Source organism: Sus scrofa, chromosome X (genome assembly GCF_054392235.1).
Source record: "Sus scrofa isolate SSC_HxYL_T2T_F1_AM1 chromosome X, Sscrofa_HxYL_maternal_Yorkshire_Landrace_v2.0, whole genome shotgun sequence".
NCBI lineage: Eukaryota > Metazoa > Chordata > Mammalia > Artiodactyla > Suidae > Sus > Sus scrofa.
This window is the reverse complement of record NC_139401.1, coordinates 29,840,849-29,863,931: the sequence shown is the minus strand read 5'-3', so window position 1 is coordinate 29,863,931 and position 23,083 is coordinate 29,840,849. Positions and strand designations below refer to the sequence as shown.

Below are 23,083 nucleotides of genomic sequence, written 5' to 3'. Positions count from 1 at the left end.
AGTAGATGAATTGTCATAGGTTAGTCATTTCTGTACTATCAGATATTTGACCCATACTTTTAACCTTTTCTATTATAAATTCAATTATTATATACATCCCTGTACATAAGTCTTTGGCAATTTCTTTGGGGTTATTTCATTAGAATAAATTATTGAAAAATAATTACTGGGTGCAAGGGTGTATATATTTTGTAAGTTCTACTGCACAATGCTGAATTGACTGCAGAAAGTTATAGTGATTGGTGTTCTCACTTGAAATGACCATGAGTACTTTTCCTTTTTTGGTCTTAAACATGTCTGCTCTATTTCCATTATAATGTCCTCTGTTCTATTTCCTGATAATAACCTCTTCTGGTTCTCATTGTACTTCTTTGTCTTGTGTGTGTGGTTTTTTTAATGCCCTCTTTAGGAATTCATCTTCCTATAAATACCCTCTAAAATTGATGTTCCCCATACTTATATCCTTAGTCCACTATCTCTCTCACTTATTCCTCAGGGTTATTTATTCTATTCCAATAGTTTAAACTACTTCCACTAGGCAGAAGATTCCCAAATAGAAGACACCAGACCTGGCTTCTCTCCTGAATTTTAGACTAACATACAGAACCATCTGTAGTCCATCTCCTTTTTGTTATCTGACAAATGACCCCCAAAACAACCTGTCAAAAAGATGAGATGGTAGAACAACCATTCCAACTTGAAAACTAGAAGATATATTTGCCTTTTCTCTCTTGGTCAATCCCACCACTGCAGCCCTCATCACAAGGGGAGAAGATTTTCAATTATTTGCCATGAACCTGAGTAGAGAACATACTAAATATAAAACTATTTTCACGTTCCTTATTATTTTTCTTATTTAAGAGAGAAACTTTTGGTGGATTTTGTTATTGGCAGAAGTTAGGGCCAAAAGTGGGGCTAATGCTTTTATTTGTGACTTTCAGTCCACAGTAGTAGTCTTTTCCTTGAAAGTTATGTTCTATCCTGTGTGAATAAGCTTTTTAAAAATTAGAAAAACATACAGGATATTCAAAACATAAAATCATACTACTTGTAAGCTGGAAAGCATAGTTGACACATCCAGTTGAATACTATGATTTTGTCTTTTAGCAGTCTGAGAGCCAGAGATGGTTCATGGCTTTCTCAAAGATGCATGGTTAGTTAGCATCAGGTATCACTAAAATCTAATTTTTATAACTCACACTCCAGTATTCATTTCACTACACAAATATTTCTACATATTCTTTTTTTTCAAGGGCTGCACCTGTGGCATATGGACCAGGCTAGCAGTCAAATTGAAGCTGCAGCTGCCAGCCTACACCACAGCTCACTGCAACTCTGGATCCTTAGACCACTAAGTGAGGCCAGGCGTCAGACCTGCATCCTCATGGACACTATGTTGACTTCGTAACCCACTGACCAAAACCGGAACTCCTATTTCTACATATTCTTTTTTTTTTTTTTTTCGCCTTTTGTCTCTTTTTTGTTGTTGTTGTTGTTGTTGTTATTGTTGCTATTTCTTGGGCCGCTCCCGCGGCATATGGAGGTTCCCAGGCTAGGGGTCGAATCGGAGCTGTAGCCACCGGCCTACGCCAGAGCCACAGCAACGTGGGATCCGAGCCGCGTCTGCAACCTACACCACAGCTCACGGCAACGCCGGATCTTTAACCCACTGAGCAAGGGCAGGGACCGAACCCGCCAACCTCATGGTTCCTAGTCGGATTCGTTAACCACTGCGCCACGACGGGAACTCCTATTTCTACATATTCTTAATCCTTGTCCTCTGAGAAACTCTGCAAACAGATACTCATGCATAAGTAACTGCTGGAAAATCCTTCATATCATAGCTTTTAGAAAATCATAACTAGGTTTTCACTATGATATTCATAAGCTCTAGCCCCTTTATGGGCTACTTCCTCCATAGAAAACTATTAAAATATATTTTATGACTACACTGGCATAAAAGTAATCTAGAATACATTCATTATTATATTTTCATTTTTCTTATTAGAAAGAAATTAAAATACTTTTTTGGACTCCTAAAAGTATTGTGGGTCTTTGACACTATGCCTGCAGTGCTGAGGGAAAAAAATCAGTCCTGTTTATAATGCATGGTAAAGATTCACAGAAGTCTTGCAAAAAGAAAAGCTATTTACTTCTGTTTTACTTAATGTTTCCAAAATTTTTGCTCAGAGGGTCCTATTAACATCTCAAAGATCACTAGTATTCTATAAAACATGGTTTAGAAAAAAATGTTCTCTGCTTTCACACTGCAATGATACTTTGCAGAAAAGAAAAGAGTGATGCAAAAATCAAGTTACTTTTTTTGGCCGTGGTTGAGATCTCTGAATTAGCTGTAAAATACTCATAAAAGGCTTTCAAGATGTTTTATACAGCAGGGAAGCACATCAAATTTTCACATATGGTTCACATTAATGTATGGAAGAGTTGACAATTATGTTTCATTGACACATCTTTCTAGTACATGGGAATGGTAATACACCATTAACTCATGCTTTTGCTTCTTAAACTAATCAAATAAAATTAAAATGTCTATAAAACTAGATTTCCAACTCATTTGAAGAAGATGGATAATAGAAATTTCATGAATTAGAAATCAGACAGCAGTAATTGCATATGGTGACTACTTTTAAATGCGCCTGCATTCTCTATGCTTTCATGATTCTTTTGACACATTGATATGGAAAAATCAACTAGTATCTCATGTCCTTAACAACTGCTAATATTCCTTTTAAGAAGAACGGTTTCTGGAGTTACCCGTCATGGCTCAGTGGAAACGAATTTGACTAGTATTCATGAGAACATAGATTTGATCCCTGGCCTCACTCAGTGTGTTAAGGATCCAGCGTTGTGGTCAGCTGTGGTGTAGGTTGCAGATGCGGCTCGGATCTGAACGTTGCTGTGGTGTAGGCTGGCGGCTACAGCTCCAATTCAAACCCTAGCTTGGGAACCTCCATATGCCGTGGGTGTGGCCCTAAGAGACAAAAAAGAAAAAAGAAAAAAAAGACAAAGGTTTCTTATGAGGATCACCAGGGAAATTTGAGGCATTATCTGAGGTCTGGAATGAGAGTCACCCCTGAGAATCCAGAGAAATATCTCTTTTCTCAAGGGTAAAAGTTAAGAAATAGATGCCATTTTTGGAGCTATATACATCCTGTGATTTTAAGCAGTTCGGTTCACTTCAACAATATTCACTGAGTGCCTTTGATGTGCTAGGTACTAGGCACAAAGGAGATACAGCTTCTGTGGATGAAGAGCTCAAATCTAATATGTACACAGCAAATTTTTTTTTTTTTGTCTTTTTGCCTTTACGTGAGCCACTCCCGCAGCATATGGAGGTTCCCAGGCTAGGGGTCTAATCGGAGCTGTAACTGCCAGCCTATGCCAGAGCCACAGCAACTCGGGATCCGAGCCACGTCTGCAACCTACACCACAGCTCACGGCAACGCCGGATCGTTAACCCACTGAGCAAGGGCAGGGACCGAACCCGCAACCTCATGGTTCCTAGTTGGATTCGCTAACCACTGCGCCACGACAGGAACTCCATACACAGCAAATTTTAATACCACATAGTGAGAGGTATGCACAGGATGATATGGAAGCATATGGGAGCAGCAAAGAGAGATGCTTATGGCCAGCCGGTGAAACAAAGAAAAATGAAGGGTGAGGTGGTAAATGGGCTTAGTGAGGGGTGGAAGAGGAGCAAAGGACAGGAAACAACTCCTGAAGGAAGCAGTGTTTAAAAAATAAGATACACTCTGTTTCATTTTACTAGTATGAATAAAGTAAGTAAAATAACTTGGAACATGCAGGCAGCAAAATTTCATTTTATTTATTCATTTATTTTTTAGTTTTGCCTTCGTACTTTTATATTTATTTATTTATTTATTTATTTTTAAGTTTCTCCAGGCTTCTATTATGAAACACTATTTTTAGTTTCTCATATTTTTATGGAAATTTCTTCTTTGAGATTTAGCTGCATCCATTTGACCTTGGCCTAGAGGTAGTACACAATTTAGAAGAGTTCGCATTACTAGGGCAACGCTAATGTTTAATTTTCAAACATATATGTAAATTGGTAAGCTGGCCTAGTGAATCTACAGGACACATAACCCTGCCTACAATTCACTGTTCTTTTTTATTTATTTTTTAATTTTTTAATTATTTCCCCAAAACAATTTTTTTTCTACTGTATACCATGGTGACCCAGTTATGCATACATGTACGCATTCTATTTTTGCACATTATCATGCTCCATCATAAGTAACTAGACATATTTCCCAGTGCTAAACAACAGGATCTCATTGCTAATCCATTACAAAGGCAATAGTTTGTATCTATTAACCCCAAACTTCCCAACCACCCTACTCCCTCCCTCTCCCCCTTGGCAACCACAAGTCTATTCTCCAAGTCCATGAGTTTCTTTTCTGTGGAAAGGTTCATTTGTGCCATACATTAGATTACAGATGTAAGTGATATCATATGGTATTTGTCTTTCTCTTTCTGACTTCACTCAGGATGAGAGTCTCTAGTTCCATCCATATTGCTGCAAATGGCATTATTTCATTATTTTTTATGGCTGAGTAGTATTCCACTGTGTATATATACCACAAATGGACGTTTCATTTTATATTTAGCATATAAGTTGAAACTGTAGACATGAGAGAAACAAAGAACTGTTACAAGAAAGCTGATTTGCTTGTTTTTTTTTGGTTTTTTGTTTTTTACTTTTTTTTCTTTGTCTCTTCAGGCATACCTGTGGCATATGGAAGTTCCCAGGGTAGGGGTCCAATTGGAGCTGTAGCTACTGGCCTACACCACAGCTAATTAACTTGTTATGTGTAATTTTAAGCTTAAAATCTATGACAGCTTTTAGGAAGTAACCATATTACCATTAGAAAGCTAAAGTCAATAGCCACTAGAGTATTTTAACCTTTCTAGAGTAATAAAACGGTTAGCATTTTTATGGTGATCTAGCTTTCTCAGGTAGAGCCCCCTCATTAAGATCAACTGTGGTGCTTGCTAAGGATGAAGATTTCTAGCTCCACCTACAGATTGAGACTCTCTGGAGATAACAAATTACAAGCTTTCCTAGAGATTATTATGTACACTAAGGCTTGAGAACTTTGACTCAGAGGATGCAGACAGCAAATGTTGGAGAAAGGAAGTAATAGGCTTTCTTAAAACTCAATTGTGAAGCAGAGCTTGCCTTGAGGCTTGCCTGGTTGAAGGCAAGAAGTAGTTCTGATTTAACTAATATTAGTCCTGGTTAGAAGAAATCTCAATAAGAAGGAAACTTCTGGGAACACTCCAGCTGTCCATTCAGCAGGAAACCACTACCATGCTCCTTGTCATTGGTCCTAGTTTGAGCACAGAATGGATTCAAGAATAATGATTTTTACCCTGATGTTTTTATTTTTACCTCTTGTCTTTTCTGAGTGTCTTCATCTTACCTTATTGCTTTAAGCATCTTCTATATGCTAGCTCCTTGTAAATATATATCTCTAGGCTGAACCTCATTTCTAACTCCAGATTATTACCTGCTCAACATCTCCTTTCAGATAGCTAGTGGGCCTTTCAAAGTTAACATGTCTAAAATGGATCGTCTAGTGATCTTCCACTAAACATGCTCTTCCCATAGACAGACTGACCCCTTCAACTCAGTTCATGGCAACTTTGTTCTTTGTTGGTTCAGGCCAAAATTCTTGGAGTCAAACATGACTTCCCTTTCTACCACATATACTATCCAATCTTCAAACAAATGCTCTTAACTTTGCTTTCAAAATATACCCAGGGTATGATCACTTATTAATCCTCACTGTTACTATTCCAGTTTGAGTCCCTAGCATCTCTTATATAGCTTATTGCAAAAGCTCAATGATCTGTCTGTTTCTTTCTTCTCAAGTTCCCTTTAGAATATTCTCAACATGGTAGTCAACATGACCCTGTTAAAATATTATGACAGATTATAACCACTCTTGTGCTCAAAATCCTCCAAAAGGCTCCTCACATCATTCAGTGGGGAAAAAAAAACAACAAATTTCTAATAATGTTCTACAAAGCCTTGCATGATCTAGTCCTTCTTTCCAACCTTATCTCTATGTTTTCCCTTTTTTATTCTTTTTAGACACACTAAACATTATTTCCTTTAACATAGCTATCCCGATCTCTCCTTTGTATATGCTTTTACAGCTGTCTTAATAATTTTCCTGGGATATTTGCAAATCATCCTATAAGTCTTTGTTCAAGGGCCATTGTCTCAATAAGGATACAGAATATGGCAAAAATGATGGCATGCCATTTCCAAGATTTTGGCTACAAAATTGCTTAGCCTGTATTGTTCTCTCTCATTTTCTCATTCTGATGAGGCAAAATGCCAAGTTATGAGCTGTTGTATGGAAAGACCCATATGGCAAGGAACTGAGAAAAGCCTCCACCAATAGCTAGTATGCTTTGGCCTTCAGTCTGACTGCCTATGAGAAGGTGAATCCTTCCAACAATCAGAGTAAGCTTGGAGGCATACACTTCCCCTTTGGAGTCTTGAGATGACTACTGCCCTGGCAAATACCTTGGTTAATTGCAATCTGAGATATCTTGAGCCAGAGGAATCACATAAGCCATTCCCAGTTTGCCGATCCATAGAAACTATAAGACAATTAATATTTGCTATTTTAAACCACATGTTTTTAGGGTAAATTGTTACTCAACCATAAATAACAAATACTGTAGTCATATAGTAAAATGTATAATTGCATAAAAGAGTATCTTTTTAAGGAAACATGAATTATTGGTGATAAATGAGTGGTAATTTTGAATGAGGACCTATGTTCATAGTAACATTTATCATTTATTCATTCATTCCACAAATATTTTATTTAGAACCAACTTAGTGACAGGCAGAATTCAAGATGGGAAAACTGTTTAATCTAATAGAGTTTGTATAATGCAAGGTGAGGATGATGGGGACAAACATCAGGTCCAGAAATAAACGATTAATAGTTTAAGGTAAAATAAAACTGGGTTACAATATGTAGATAGATTGGCAATGGGGGTGGGACACCACTTTTGAAGGTCTCTTGGAATGTGTAACCACTAAATTCAGAATTCTCTGACTGATGAGAAAGATTAGGTCATGGGAAAATCTGTGGGCAGAACCTTGTAGGCAGAAAGAATTGCCAACGCTGAGCTGGGAATAAGGGTATGCAGCTAGGGGTTGGATTATGTACATTTGGATTTTATTCTAAAGGTCATAGAAGGCCTTTATAGAATTTAAACAGAGGGTAGAACATTATATTTTAAATGTTTAGATTGTCACTCTGGTTTGTGTATACAAAAGGATTATGGTGGTGGATAGGAGGTTAAGGAAAGAGAGAAAGTTAGGACACAATATGGGCTTAGTTACTTTATGGTCAACAGGGCACTGAGCCAATACGTTCTTGCAGGAGGGGAGACTGTGAGACTGTGGCAGATTCACAAGTGGGTCTTAGTCTTTGTCAGTATAATCTGAATGATTGGCAAATTGGTTCGTGCATAAGGTGATGTTAGAGGAATAAAAAGAAGTCACATTTGCAGGCAACTTACTTGTTCTTAGGACAGGGTCAAGTTTACTTCTATTCATCAAAAGAACATTTAAAGATATATTAGACTTGGGTTTTGTGCAAGGAACAACTCCTCTTGCTCAAGAAGAAAATGCAACTTTGATGTTTTTAAAACAGCTGTTAGCATTTTTGTGTGTGTGTTCATAAGTAAGATTTTTATGACCTTGAAGACTAGCCTCACAGCACTATAAACCAATTAAATGTTAAACATAGTGTCTCTTAACCTTGGTAATAAGTATTCCACATAGAAACAATTCTTCAACTCCCTTTATGCTAATTAGGACTCTAAGTAAGAAACAAATTATAAGAAAAGATATACTCAGTTGACTGGCCTTATCAACTGCCATGAAAAAGAAAGAAAATGATGAAATGTGTCACGGGATGGGAAAGTTGAAATGCTTACAGCTATTACTTTGACAAACTGCTAGCTTGATGCTGACTCACAGTCTAAAGGGTTAGGGAAAACTGGGACAAAAGAGAGGCAAAGTAAGAAGTGGGCACAAACATTCCAAAGAAAGTAAAAAGAAGAAAATAAAATATGTGACATATTAAAAACGACTTTTGAGGCGTTCCCTTGTAGCCCAGTGGGGTAAGGGTCCGGTATTGTCACCGAAGCAGCTTGGGTTTGTATTATGGTGTGGGTTCAGTCTCTGGATTGGAAACTTCCACATGCTGTGGGCATGGACAAAAAAAAAATGATGTTTGAACCAAATAGAAAATAAGAAATTTTTTATTTGACCACTAAAAGAACCATTTTATGGTTAATTTTAAAAACTGATATATATCATACATAACAAAAGTCCATAATTTGTAACTGTACTGCTTGATGAATTTTTACATAGTAAATACATCTATGTAAACAACATTTATATCAAGAAATTGAATCTGTAGATTGCCTTGGGTAGTATAGTCATTTTGATAATATTGACTCTTCCAATCCAAGAGCATGGTATATCTCTCCATCTATTTGTGTCATCTTTGATTTCTTTCATCAGTGGCTTATAGTTTTCAGAGTACAGGTCTTTTGTCCCTTTAGGTAGGTTTACTCCTAGGTATTTTATTCTTTTGGATGCGATGGTAAATGATCTTTCATTGTTAGTGTAGAGAAATGCCGTCAATTTCTGTGTATTAATTTTGTATCCTGCGACTTTGCCAAATTCATGGATGAGCTCCAACAGTTTTCTGGTAGAGTCTTTAGGATTCTCTGGGTACAGTATCCTGTCATCTTCAAATAGTGATAGTTTTACTTCTTCCTTTCCAATTTGGATTCCTTTTATCTCTTCTACTTCTCTGATTGCTATGGCTAGGGCTTCCAAAACTACGTTGAAGAGTAATGGTGAGAGCGGACATCCTTGTCTTGTTCCTGATCTCAGAGGGGATTCTTTCAGCTTTTCACCATTGAGAATGATGTTTGCTGTGGGTTTGTCTTATATGGCCTTTATTATGTTGAGGTAGGTTCCCACTATGCCCACTTTCTGAAGGTTTTTTTTTTTTTTTCTCAGAAATGGGTGTTGGATTTTGTCAAAGGCATTTTCTGTGTCTATTGAGAGGATCATATGGTTTTTATTCTTCAGTTTGTTAATGTATCACACTGATGGATTTGTGGATATTGAAGAACTCTTTCATCCCTAGGATAAATCCCACTTGATCATGATGTACAATCCTTTGAATGTACTGTTGGATGCGGTTTGGTGGTATTTTGTTGAGGATTTTTGCCTCGATGTTCATCAGTGAAATTGGCATATAGTTTTCTTTTGTTGTGGTATTTTTATCTGGTTTTGGTATCAGGGTGATATGGTGGCCTAATAGAATGAGTTTGGGAGTGTCCCTTCCTCTCAAATTTTTGAAATAGTTTCAGAAAGATGGGTATTATCTCTTCTCTGAAAGTTTGATAGAATTCGCCTGTGAAGCCATCTGGTCCTGGACTTTTGCTTCTTGGAAGTTTTTTAATCACAGTTTTAATTTCAGTTCTTGTGATTGGTCCATTCATCTTTTCTAGTTCATCTTGGTTTAGTCATGGAAGATTGTACTTTTCTAAGAATTTGTCCATTTCTTCTAGGTTTTCTGTTTTATTGGCATCTAGTTGCATATAGTAGTCTCTTATGATCCTTTGTATTTCTGTGATGTCTGTTATTACATATTCAATGCAATCTCTATCAAATTACCAAGGACATTTTTCACAAAACCCAAACAAAATATTTTGAAGTGTGTTTGGAAACACAAAAGACCCAGATTAGCCAAAGACATCCTGAAAAAGAAAAATGCAGCTAGAGGAATCAGGCTCCTGGAATTCAGACTATACTATAATCATCAAAACCGTACAGTACTGGCACAAAGACAGAAATATAGATCAGTGGAACAGGAGGGAAAGCCCAGAATTAAACCCACACACCTACAGCCAACTCATCTATGACAGAGGAGGCAAGAACATACAATGGAGAAAGGACAGCCTGTTCAATAAGTGGTGCTGGGGAAACTGGACAGCCACATGGAAAAGAAGGAAATTAGAACACTCCCTAACACCATACACAAAAATAAACTCCAAATGGATTAAAGACCTACATATGAGACCAGACACTATAAAACTCTTAGAGGAAAACATAGGCCAAACCCTCTCTGACATAAACGACAGCAACATCTTCTCGGATCCACCTCTTAGAGTATTGACAATAAAAACAAAAATAAACAAATGGGACCTAATCAAACTTAAAAGTTTCTGTACAGCAAAGGAAACCCTAAACAACACAAAAAGACAACCCACAGAATGGGAGAACATATTTGCAAATGAATCGACTGACAAGGGATCAATCTCCAAAATTTATAAACACCTCCTACCGCTCAATACCAAAACAACAAACAACCCCATCCAAAAATGGGCAGAAGATCTAAACAGACAGTTCTCCAAAGAAGACATACAGATGGCCAAAACACACATGAAAAGATGTTCAACATCACTCATTATTAGAGAAATGCAAATCAAAACCACTCCGAGGTACCACCTTACACCAGCCAGAATGGCCATCAGCAAAACGTCTACAAACAATAAGTGCTGGAGAGGGGGTGGAGACAAAGGAACACTAGTACACTGTTGGTGGGATTGTCAATTGGTGCAACCACTATAGAAAATGGTATGGAGATGCCTCAGAAAACTAAACATAGAATTGCCATTTGATCCAACAGTCCCACTCCTGGGCATCTACCCAGGGACAACCATGACTCGAAAAGACACACGTACTCCAGTGTTCATTGCAGCACTATTTGCAATAGCCAAGACATGGAAACAACCTAAATGTCCACTGACAGAGGAGTGGATCCAGAAGAAGTGGTACATATACACAATGGAATATTACTCAGCCATTAAAAGGAATGAAATACCAGCATTTTTAGCAACATGGATGGACCTAGAAATTATCATGCTGAGTGAAGTCAGCCATACAATGAGACACCAACGTCAAGTGCTTTCACTGACATGTGGAATCTGAAAAAAGGACAGACTGAACTTCTTTGCAGAACAGATGCTGACTCACAGACCTTGAAAAACTTATGGTTTCTAAAGGAGACAGTTTGGGGGTGCAGGGAAGAGCTGGGGTTGTGGGATGGAAATGCTATAAATTTGGATTGTGATGGTCATTGTACAACTATAAATGTAATAAATTCATTGAGTAATAAAAAAATAAAAAGAAGAAATTGAATAACATCAGTACCCCAAAATTCTGCAATCCTGGTTATTACCTGAATCCCTGAGGGTAATCACAATGCTGACTTCTAATACTCTATACAACACTTAATTATATATAAATGAATCATACAGTAATTACTCTTATATACCTTGCTTCTTTTATTCAATATTATTTCTGTGTTGGAAATGGCAACACATTCTCATTGTTGTATGGTATCTTCCGGTATGAATGTACTGCAATTTATTGATCCATTCCATAGTTGATAGATATTTGCATTTCTTCCAGATTTGGCTATTATGAACAGTGTTTCTATGGATATTCTTTTGCTTACATGACTTTGGGGCATATATGTGAGAGTGGAGAAGCTGGATTATAGGTTGCACATGTTTCATTTTAATAGATAATGCTAAACTATTTTCCAAAGTTGTTGTACCAACTAACACTCTTACTAACAATGTTTGGAAATTCCAGTTGCTCCACATCCTTTTCAGCACTTGGAATTGTTAGGCTTCTTAATTTTAGCCAATCTAGTAGGAAACCAAAGAAAACTACGATATTTGAAGCAACTGATGAACTGTAAGAAATGAAATTATAGTTTACCTTAATGATAGGAACATTCCTTTTTAAGGTGTCCGAGGCTGATGGCATTCAATCCACGGAAAAGTAAATACTAGTTGACACAAGAGTGAATAATATTTTCATTACCATAATAATGTTTTTGGTATTCATCTTTTACAGTCTTTACACAAAGCGTGAAAACTTAAATATGACTACAAATTTGGAATGAAAACTTTAGCAGCCTCAACAATTCAAAATGAAGGAAAATTGATGATAGGTGAGAAGTAGAAAGAAGAAATAGAAAAAAGAGAGTATCTCTATCTCACAAGGTAGGTAGTAGAGAGACAACAGTTAAAATCTAATAGGGCATGAAACATAGTTTATTGTGCCTTATTTAAAGCTATAAAAGCAAGCAATACAAAAACATAGGGAAGATAAGGGGAAGGTAGAGTTTTAAACATATTATCGAAAGTTTAAAAGGGATCAATAGAAAATCCTAAAGTTGTCATAACTAAGAAAAAATAGAAGAGATAGGGAATTGAGGTTAATATTATTGAATGAAACCTACATTTTTTCATAGAAGGTTGTAAATAGATATAAAGTTGATAAAGCAAGAAGTAGATACATAGGCATATTAAGTTATTTAGGGTTACTAAGATAAATATCCAAAGAACTAAAAAAGATTAAAGAGAATGCTTCTGGAGAATACTTTGAAGGTATGATAAATGTTTGCCAGGTATAGCACTTTAATATAAAAGAATGAAGTTTCAAAAGTAAGAATTATCTGGTGAGATGATCAACACTAATCCTCTCAGTGGGAATGACTTCAGCTTTTACTTTGGAGAAAGGAGAAAGAAAAAAGAGAATTATAAATGATGCATTATGAGATCCAGAATGTTTTCTTCAAAATTCTATTCAGTTTGAAAACCTAAGACAGGTAACACATCCAGAAATGCAAGTAGAATGGGCTGGCTTTCCAATCTCTTAATTTTCTAGGTCAATTTGTAGTTGATACCGCTTTCAGATAAATCTCACTGTCAATCTGATCTTGTCACTTTCTGTTAAAAATCTCTAATGTCTCCTCATTGCCTATTCAATTAAATATTATATCCTTACCTTGGTGTTCTAGGCATAGAATAATATGGTCTCAATTTACGGATTACCAGCTATATGATTGCATTACTGGTAAATAATAACATGGGAATTTAAAATGAGGCAGCACTGACTTTGAAGCCTGTGCTCTTTCATCCTATACCATACAGCCTCTCTTGTGACACATACATGTATACAAAGAGACATATAGAAGAATGGGCATTACAACATTTCCCATTAGAGCAAAAAACTCATAGCAATCTTCATATGCACTAATAGACAAAACGATTAGCAAATTGTGTAAGGTCATATAGTACAAGGATCAGAAAAGAGTTAAATAATGAACTGGATGTATGTTCCAAAATGAATAAATTGCCAAAGCAAAATGTTGATTGAGAATAGCTACTTGTTGAAGGTTATACACAATAGGATTCTGTTTATGTAATGTTTAATAATATACATATATTATAAAGAAATAACAAAAAGGAGTTCCTGCTGTAGCACAGTAGGTTAAGAATTTGACTGCAGTGGTCGTAGCTGCAGCTTGGATTCAATCCCTGGCCCAGGAACTTCCATATGCTGTGGGTACAGCCATTAAAAAAAAGGAAATATTAACAAAAAGAGTATTAGGGAGAATATAGGTTAAGATCAGGATGGGGAGTTCCCGTCGTGGCGCAGTGGTTAACGAATCCGACTAGGAACCATGAGGTTGCGGGTTCGGTCCCTGCCCTTGCTCAGTGGGTTAACGATCCGGCGTTGCCGTGAGCTGTGGTGTAGGTTGCAGAAGCAGCTCGGATCCCGCGTTGCTGTGGCTCTGGCGTAGGCTGGTGGCTACAGCTCCGTTTCAACCCCTGGCCTGGGAACCTCCATATGCCGCGGGAGCGGCCCAAGAAATAGCAACAACAACAACAACAACAAAAAGACAAAAGACAAAAAAGACAAAAAAAAAAAAAAAGATCAGGATGGTAATTATATCTATAGAGTGAGTGCAAAAAATTGAATTGAGAAGGGTACAAAGGAGGCACCAACCGGAAAACAATGGAACAAAAAATTAACATGAGTATATGGGTAATTACAGATTTGTCTGTCTTCTCTGATTGTTTAAAGTAATACATAAAACAAATGTCTAGGTAGAAAAATAAGTGGAAAGATGTATAACAATACTCTTTTAAATCTCAGGGTGATGACATTATAGGTGATTTGTTGTTCTCGTAGCTTATTTTTCTTAATTTTCAAAAATAGATATTTTTTACTTCTGGTTTCTAGTCCAACATATAAAGAGTGTGGAAATCATCACTTCCAAGAGAAAAATGCTTATAAACAAACTGAAATACCACAACTCTTCTTATATCTATCAGACAATTGAGGTCCCAGGGTAAACTACTGCCCCAGAAAGTAGTAACACACATCATACATGGAATCACAGTTTAGGAGGAACGCAGCTGCTACATGAGCTTGGTAAGCTTTAAGTGTTTCTACTGAAAGAATAGCTACATAATTACTAGAGACTGAGTGTGGACTAAATTGAGAGATACAACTTCTGGGGCCCAGTCTTATAGAGACTTCCATATTTTGAGAGTGTTAACCCCTAGGAGCCTAACCAGGTCGGGGGCAGGAGGGTGGTTAGTGGGAGTAATGAATTTGAAATAAGTCCATAGCATTCTGCTCTCCTCAATTTTAAACTATTTTGTCAGAGCCTAACCCACTTAGATTTTACCATGGCCTAACTGATGTGGGGGAAGGGAAACACTCAATGCCAGGTCCCCCTAGCCTTCCTGTTTGACCTAAGACACTCCCATACACTGTACCTCTAATGATAAAACTGACAATGATTCCTAAAATAAGAACTCTAAATAAGCAAACTAAACTTGAGAATCAAATAATTAAAAAGAAAATGTTTAAATCTTGTCCTGCAAAATCCATAAGTATAGTTTACTGTCAAAATTTAAACTTCTAGGCATTATGTAATAAATGAAGTTTAAATAATCCATAAAAGTAAATAATTTCTAAGAAAAAAATCAAATTGTTATGTTTATTATATTTTTGAGGAGTACATGAAAGTTTTCCCATCTTACTCTCATAATTTAATAATCATCAATTCACTAAAGATTGAAACCAAATATAACATTATAAAATATTTGTTCTACTCCCATATTTTATCACCACATCAATTTGGCCCCTGCATAATAACAGGGGCTTGCAGCTGAAAGAACTGTAAATCTCAGATCCAATTTAAGAAGTCTCTAGGGAAATTCAAAGATAATAGGGAGGACAAAAACAAGAAAAGTAGATGACACAATAGTCTCTGACACCACAGCTAGAGCAAACAGTAAACATCCCAGCCAGATACACATGAAACCTCTCACTAAATGCACATCTATCTCAGTTTTTTCTATTCAATCTATCATGTCTATCTTTTAAAAAAATTACAAGACATGCTAAAAAGGAAGACAAAATATGAAGAGATAAGATAAACATCAGAAAAAGACTCAGATATAGCAGAGATTTTAGAATATCAGGTTGGTAATTTAAAATAACTATGGTTATGGGCTGAATTGTGTCTCCCCAAATTCATGTCAAAGTCCTAATTCCTAGTACCCCAGGATGTGACTGTGTTTGGAGAAAGAACCTTTAAAGAGGTGATTAAGTGAGGTCATTAGAGTGAGCTCTAATCTAATATAACTGGTGTCCTTATAAAAAAAAGAAATTAGGACACAGACAAGCACAGTGGGATGACTATGTGAAGATATAAGGAAGATAGCCATCTAGAGTCCTGAGAAGTAACCAACCCTGCTAACACCTTGATCTTTGATTTTTCGCCTCCAAAACTGTGAAAAAAGAAATACCTGCTGTTAAGCCACCCAATCTGTGTGACTTTGTTATGGCAGCCTTAGAAAACTAACACAATGATTAATATGCTAAGAGCTATAATGGAAAAACTGGACAACATGCAAGAACACACGGGTAATGTAAGCAGAGAGATCAACACTCTAAGAATGAAGCAAAAAGAAATGCTACGAATGAAAAACACCATAACAGAGATGAAGAATACCTTTGATGAACTCATCATTAGAGTGGACACAGCTAAAGAAAGTAGTGTACTTAAAAATATGTTAATAGAAATATCTAATAGAAAAGCACAGAGAGGAGTTCCCTTGTGGCTCAGCAGGTTACAGATCTGATCTGGCATTATCACTGCTGAGGTTCTCATTACTGCTGTGGCACAGGTTCAATCCCTGGCCTGAGAAATTCCTCACGCCTTTGGGTGTGGCCAAAAAAGAAAAGCATAGAGAAAAAGAATAGAAGAAATGGAACAGAATATTCAAGAACTATGGGACAATTATAAAAGCTGCAACAATATACATAAGAAACATAAGAAGAGAGAAAAGAATAGAACATTTGAAGTAATAATGGCTGAGAATTTTCCAAAATTAATGACAGACACTAAATAATAGACCCAAGAAGCTCAGAGACTATGGAGCAGGAAAAACACCAAAACTCTACACCTATGCATATATGTTAGTTTCCTAGGGCTTCCATAACAAAGTACCATAAACTGAGTGGCTTAAAACAATAGAAGTTTATTGTCTTATAGTTCTGGTGGGTAGAAGTCTGAAATGAAGGTGTGAGCAGGGAAAGCTGTAGGGAAATACTTCATTGCCTCTTCCTAGCTTCTGATGGTTTGCTGGCAATCTTTGACATTCCTTGGCCTACAGTTGGATAACTCCAATATTTGCCTTTATTATCATATGATACCTGTGTATCTCGGTGTCTTCACATACTTTTCTTATAAGAACACCAGTCATATTGGATTAGGGTCTCATTCTACTTCAGTGTGACCTCATCATAACTTAACTAATTACACCTACAATGACCTTATTTCCAAATACATCCTGAGGTGATTAGGATTTCAACATATCTTTATTAAGGGGGAATGACAGAATTCAACTCATAATAGTCTACCATATTCAAACTGCAAAAAAGCAAAGACTGATAAAATTTTGAAGGAAACTAGAAGGGAGGAGGACCATCTTAAACATAGAGAAACAAAAATAAGAATTTTATTGTATTTCCTTTTAAAAACCACATAAGAAAGAAGAGAATGAAATGGTTTAGTTAAGTTTTGAAAGAAAAAAAAACAACCGATCTCAAATTCTGTACTGTGCAAAATTATCCTTCAAAATTGAAGGAGAAATAAAGATTTTCCCAAATAAAAATTGAGGGAATTTGTCACCAGTAGACCTGTCTTGCAAGAAATGTTAAATTATTCACAGAGAAGGAAAATTATATAGGCCAGAAACATAGATCTATATAAAGGAAAGAATATACGAAGGCAAAATAAATTCTTTTGTTTTAGTCTTAGTTGATCTAACAGATAATAGTTCATTCAAAATAATAACAGCAACAATGTATTTGGTAACTAGAGCTTATGATAAGTGAAATGAACAACAGCAGTATAAGGGACAGGATGGAGAAATTGAGCACACTCTGTTATAAGGTAGCTGCACTACCCATGAAGTGAATAGTGTTATATGAAAGTATATTAGATTAGTTGTACATGTACACAGCAAACTCTAGAGCAGCTACTAAAATTTTTTTAAAGAAGTGTAATTGATACACTATAAGAATAAATGGAATCATAAAAATGCTCAATTAAAACCCAACAATAAGAGTTCCTGCTGTGGCACAGTAGGTTAAAAACCTGACTGCAGTGGCTCAGTTCACTGGAAAGATGCAGTTTCAATTCTCAGCCTAGTGCAGTGGGTTAAAGGATCCTTCATTGCTGCAGCTGTGGTGTAGGTCACAACTGCTGATACCATTCAATCCCTAACCTGGGAACTTCCATACACTGTGGGAATGGCCATAAAAAGTAAAATATAATAAATAATAAAATAAAACCCAAGAATGCAGGAAAAGAGTGGAACACTCACACACACAAAGAAACAAAGAACAAGGACAATTTTAAAAATAGTTAAAATATGTTAGATATTAATCTAACTATATCAATAGTCACTTTAAATGACAAAGATCTAAATACACCAAATAAAAGATAGAAAATATTGGATGGATTAAAAAGATAGGGCCCAACAAGATGTTTTCTACAAGAAACCCACTTTAGAAATTAAGATATAGATAAAAGTGAAGAAATTAGAAAAATATGCAATTTGAACACTAATCAAGAGAAAGCTGGAGTAGCTTCATGATTTTCAAAGTACACTTCAGAGCAAGGAAATTTATCAAAGATAAAGAAGGGCACTGCATAACTGCAAAGGGGTCAATTCTTCAAGAAAGGGAGAATTCAATTAAGGAATTAACAATCCTTAATATGTATGTACCTAACAAAAGAACATCAAAATACATGAAGCAAAAACTGATCGAACTATAAGGAGAAATCCACAAATCCAGAATTATAGTTAGAGACTTCAATACTTCTCTTTTAGTAATTTAGAGATCCATTAGATACAAAATCAGTAAGGGTATAACTGAACTGAGCAGCACCATCAATCAACCAGATTTAATTGACATTTATAGAATATCTGGCCCAATATCAGCAGCCGAATATACATTCTTTCAAGCTCACATGGAACATCCACCATGACGGACCACATTCTGGGCCATAAAATACAACTCGACAAATTTAAAAAATAGAAATCATACAGCTCACAATGCTATTAAGCTGGAAATCACTAATAGAAACACACCTAGAAAACCCCCAAATATTTGGAGACTAAACAACATACTTCTAAAAATAAACATTCTCATTTTACAACAGGAAATAAATAATAATGCTATTTAAATATATAAACCAGTGATTCACCTTCTTAGAATAAAACATATTTTCCTCTAACAATCAAGAGGTATTTTCCCCTTCTTCAGAAGAAGTTAAAAGCTGTAATTTAAGTTTCTCCAGGCTTCTATTATGAAACACTATTTTTAGTTTCTCATATTTTTATGGAAATTTCTTCTTTGGGATTTAGCTGCATCCGTTTGACCTTGGCCTAGAGGTAATACACAATTTAGAAGAGTTCACATTACTAGGGCAATGCTAATGTTTAATTTTCAAACGTATATGTAAATTGGTAAACTGGCCTAGTGAATCTACAGGACACATAACCTTCCCTACCATTCACTGTAGAGAACTGGTTATATGCCATCTAGATATAAGCTTGATTGGAAACTATAGCCCTTCTGTGTGCCCAGGCAAAAATGAAATAGCTTGATGGACACATATGATTATTTCTGCCCCAGAGAACAAATATTATAGAGCTGAAATAATAACTTAATGTCTATATTCTATTGTGCTCAATTGGTTGCAGAATCCCAAACTATGGTCAGCCATGTTTTCCTTCTTCTGAGTTAAAACTAGCATGTCAGAGGTGGATAAGGACTCTAGAGAGGAAGTCGAGAAACCAAGTAATGGCCTCTGTCTTGAATGGATAGCCAGATGATGAATATCTAATGAAGGTCATTCACTAAAAAAATATTCATTTATATTTATTACAGTTAAAGAATATGAAATCAGAGATTACAGGACAAAACCAAAGTCGCATATTGTAGATACTGAACTAGAATACCAGCCTTTTGGTCTCCTAGCCCAATAACTGACTTATCACTGACCTAACTTTCCAAGATGGACATACAATGGTCAATAATAAACAACTGTGTGGAGTTCCCGTCGTGGCGCAGTGGTTAACGAATCCGACTAGGAACCATGAGGTCGCGGGTTCGATCCCTGGCCTTGCTCAGTGGGTTAACGATCCGGCGTTGCTGTGAGCTGTGGTGTAGGTTGCAGACGCGGCTCGGATCCCGCGTTGCTGTGGCTCTGGCGCAGGCCGGTGGCTACAGCTCCGATTCGACCCCTAGCCTGGGAACCTCCATATGCCGCGGGAGCGGCCCAAGAAATAGCAACAACAACAACAACAACAACAACAAAATAAAAAAAAAATAAACAACTGTGTTATTTGGGAAGAGAAACATTGCTTCACAGTGTACTTATGACAAAACCTAATTTAAGTCACTCCTATACACTGTTACTCCAATGCTAAAACGGACTCTAATTCCTGAAATATGGACTCTAAATAAACAAACTATACTTTAGAATCAAATAATTAAAAAGAAAATGTTTAAATCTTATCTTGAAAAATCTTTAAGTATACCTGGTAGGTTTATTGTCAAAATTTAAGCATCTACCCATTATTTAATAAGTGAAATTTAAATAAAAGAAGTCATCCAAGTTAATAACTCTTAAGAAAAACCAAATTAGCTTTATCATATTTTTGAGGAGTACATGAAAAATTTCCCATTTTACTCTCATAATTTAATAATCTAATAATCACACTGGGTTATGTAGGTTGATTTTTTTTTCAGGGTTTTTCTGATTTTCAAAGAATAAAACCCTTTGCCAATTAAATATGGTACTATTAAAGATACAACTTTATTTATTGGTATCATTTTTTAAATCATGTAGAATGTCATTATTGGTAAAATTATCTTCTTCAGTAACAAAGACCTAAACTCTTTGAGGATGAAAAATAAATAAATAAATAAATCTTTTAGGATAAGTCAAAATGGGAATAAAATAGAAGCATTTGCCATGAAATGGTAAAACTGATAAGGGCTGTAGAGTTCTCTTACTCCAGTCTTTTAATTCACACTTTTTGTTTGTTTGTTTGTTTTTTAGGGCCTCATCTGCAGCATATGGAGGTTCCCAGTCCAGGGGTTGAAACAGAGCTACTGCTGCTGCCAGCCACAGCCACAGTAATGCAGGATCTGAGCCACGTCTGGGACCTACACCACAGCTCGCGGCAAGGCTGGATCCTTAACCCACTGAGCAAGGCCAGGGATCAAACCGGCATCTTCATGGGTATTAGGTGGGTTTATAACCTGCTGAGCCACAATGGGAACTCCCATAATTTACACATTTATATATACATTCATTCAAAAAAATTTTAATGCCTTCCATGTATGGTACACTGCTCTAGATGCTCAAGAGAGAGCAGGGAACACAATAAATAAAATCCCTGCTTTCATAGGGTTTATTATTATAAAGAGGGGGAGTAAATATATACTAAACTAAACAAGGAAAATAAACAGCATGGCAGATGGTGATATGTAACCTAGAGAGTCAGAGAAGAAATGTTTGCAGATTTAGATAGGTGTTCTGGGAAGTCCTCACTATATCCAGTCTCTTGGGATAGACCATGATTATCTTCCAATAATATGAAAAAAAGAATGTGTATATATATGGGTCACTATGCTGTATAGCAGAAATTGACACAACACTGTAAATCAACTATTGTCTAAATAAATAAATAATAACTCTGGAAAAAAATTTTAAAAAGTCATCAAAAAAGAGAGAAAGGTCTTTAATAAAGCTTTGAAGGACAGTGAGCCATGTAGACTGAGGGAAAAGCATCTCAGGGAGGAAGAACTCAATACCAAAGAGGTTAAGTAGCTTTTTAAAGGTCAAAGAGTATTGAGACCAAATACCCTAAATCCTGGCTTGATTTTTTTTTATAATATACTATGATATTGATGCCAAATTAATTATCATCTAACAGTCATCTATTTTATTACTAAGCTCATATTTATGTCTCACCATATGTGTGCAGAGCATGGTACTAGATTCCTTTGCAGAGGAAGGAGAACTTTGCTCTTTTATGAATTTTCACATATAGACTGTCATTTAATCTCTATGGTGGCCCTTTGAGGTAGCTATTATTATCACTTATGGACAAGAAAATGGGCTCAGTTAGGATAACTAACTTGTCCCCAAAGCCAGTTGCTGTTAAGTGATATAATTAGGATTTGAACTCAGTTGACCTACTCAGAAACCCATGAACTTTCCAACATATCATTTTGCTTACATTGAACTTTAACTTTCCCATGCACATGTGAGTTTTATGTTTATTTTGCTGTCTGTTTTACATGGAAAAGTAGCAGACAATAACTTCAAGGAATTTCATATTTACATCACTTATAAGATCAAATTAAGTCCATCAGTTTTTATTTTTTAGGGCCACACTGTGGCATATGGAGGTTCCCAGGCTAGGGGTCCAATGGAGCTACAGCTGCCAGCCTATGCCACAGCCACAGCAACATCAGATCCAAGCTGCATCTATGACCTACACCACAGCTCACAGCAATGCCAGATCCTTAACCCACTGAGCGAGGCCAGGGATCGAACCTGCAACTTCAGGGTTCCTAGTTGGATTCATTTCTGCTCTGGCCATGATGGGAACTCCAGTCCATCAATTTTTACTTGGTCCTGCTGTGCCACAACAAAATTCCCCAAACCTGTCAATTATATGTTGATATACACAGATGGAATGAAGTTATACCCAGAATCAGTCAGGAGTCAATTCAGCCTGGAAAATTGGATGTAGAATTCTAAACATAGCTCAGCCTGTTTCATCCTGGGTCTTTTCTCCTTCCTAGCTTCTTTCTGTTCTTGCTGATTTAATTTAAATTGTACTACTAATTTGTGAATTGGTAATATATTCATACTGTCTGAAATTCAAAAGTTCCAAAGGGCATGTGATTATCTCCCCACCACTTTGTTCTCCAGCCACCCAATTCTCCCCAGAGGAAATGGATTTTTTTGGCCCAATTTCCTCTATTTCCTTCTTAGTGGTATATTATGCAAGTACATCCAGCTTCTATAACGTAACTGGAATTGCAAATCGGAGTGAGGCCAAAAGAAACAGGATGTGACTGACGCTGACGCTGCTGCCAGTTCAGTAGACGAAAGTCACCCAAAGAGAAAATAACTCACACTTTGCTTAATTTAGGACTCTTCCCCTACATTTTACACACTGTCCCTCAGATTAATCTTCCTAGAGTACATCTCCAATCATATCAAGCACCACTCAGTCTTCCAATGATCTCTCAGTTATCTGTTCCACAGAATCCAAACACCCAATATGGAATTCATTGATTTGTGTTTCTTATTTATCTGTAGTTTCTCCTTTTTACTCTACCCTCCAGCAGCTATAGTAAAGTTTCATTGGCCCTCGACATGAATTAGTACTGTACTACCTGCAAGACTCCAGATTTTAATGCAATCAACTGACTTCTTCACTTTAGAAACCATCTCAGGGATGAAAATCCTCCCCCTGGGTGATAATTTAGTAGTTT

The 23,083-nt window shown here is 36.4% G+C and overlaps 1 long non-coding RNA gene across 1 annotated transcript in view; it reads right to left on the bottom strand.

The window, feature by feature from the left end:
- Positions 1-23,083, bottom strand: part of LOC110257744 (uncharacterized) — a 296,540-nt gene that overhangs the window by 214,087 nt on the left and 59,370 nt on the right. The gene's annotated exons all lie outside the window — the stretch shown is intronic.